The sequence below is a fragment of the Pygoscelis adeliae genome, unplaced genomic scaffold (assembly GCF_000699105.1).
Source record: "Pygoscelis adeliae isolate BGI_AS28 unplaced genomic scaffold, ASM69910v1 Scaffold174, whole genome shotgun sequence".
In the NCBI taxonomy this organism is placed as follows: Eukaryota; Metazoa; Chordata; class Aves; order Sphenisciformes; family Spheniscidae; genus Pygoscelis; species Pygoscelis adeliae.
The window spans coordinates 1,108,431-1,109,575 of record NW_008824676.1 but is presented as its reverse complement, the minus strand read 5'-3'; the positions used below and the strand labels follow the sequence as shown (position 1 = coordinate 1,109,575).

At 46.0% G+C, this 1,145-nt stretch overlaps 1 protein-coding gene across 1 annotated transcript in view; it reads right to left on the bottom strand.

Moving 5' to 3' along the window:
* TCF4 (transcription factor 4) overlaps window positions 1–973 on the bottom strand; it is a 245,232-nt gene extending 244,259 nt beyond the window's left edge. Inside the window, exon 1 of the mRNA XM_009323115.1 lies at window positions 684–973. The gene's annotated coding sequence lies outside the window, so the exon portion shown is untranslated. The remainder of the gene's footprint in view (window positions 1–683) is intronic.
* Window positions 974–1,145: the final 172 nt, after the last annotated feature.

Sequence of the window (1,145 nt, the reverse complement as noted above, 5' to 3'; positions counted from 1 at the left end):
CGCCGACTGCCGCCCGCGCCGCACTTTTGCGGGGATTATACTTTAAATTTCCCCAGCTCGCGCACATACACATGGCAAAGCGAGTTTATACGAGGCTGCCGATACACGTGATGCGGAGACTTTGCCAAGAGGAACAATATTTTCTCCCCTTGTATTATCCGGTCCGTTTTTTGTATCCTGCTTTGTTTTGGTTTGTTCGTGACCCCCCCCTCCCCTCCCCGTGCCTACAGCTAAATTTCCGACCCGAGGTTTTCGATTTACAGAGCGCGTTGCTGCAAACTTTGCAAAATCGGCCCTTTGATTCGCTTTACGCTCAAGTTTCTGGGGACGATGCCAGCGGCCCCCTCCCCCCTCGGCACGTTATACTTTTTATTTTACATTTTGCTATTGCAGGCCCGACGCACCGCACAAAAACTAGTTCGACTTCATTTTCCGGTAGGAAATAAAGCACCGAGTTAATCACGCTTCGCGTTTGCACCTTAGTGTGCATCTCACACGTGTAATTACAGCGTGTATACATTATGTATATTGATACACACGAGCAATTCGGTGTGCTTTCTATTTGCATTTACACATGGAATAACTCGCACCTCTCTTTAAGTAACACATTGGGATCGACAATTAAAAAAAAAAAAAAAGAAAAAACACAGACAAGTTACTCTAACAGCAAATTGTAACTTTACCTTAAATGGCCACAAATATGTTCACAATATTCCAAGGGGGGGGAAAAAAAGGAACAAAAATAAAAAAACAAAAATAAAAAAGAAGAGAGGAATCTTCTGCCAAAGTGCTTTATTATCTCACACGTGTGTGACCCTCCAAAACCACGAAAAAGTACTGTACGTGTCAGTCCTGCTCCGGGGTACTCCACAGCTTTACAGGCACCCTACACCTGGCTTTGTTGGGATTTGGGGTTCCCGACCACCAAACGCCCGCCACCAGCTCCCCCACCCAGACAGCCGAGACGCCAGCCAGCCGGAAAAAAAGGGGGGAAAAAAGGAAGAAAAAAAAAAAAAAAGGCAAAAAGAAAGGAAAAAAAGAAGGTCCGACAACTTTTCCCTCTATTGTTTTTACAAACACATGGTGACTGACAAACTGCGAGCGCCGGGGCGGCTGGGGGACTTTCCCCCTTGTCCTTCCTTAAA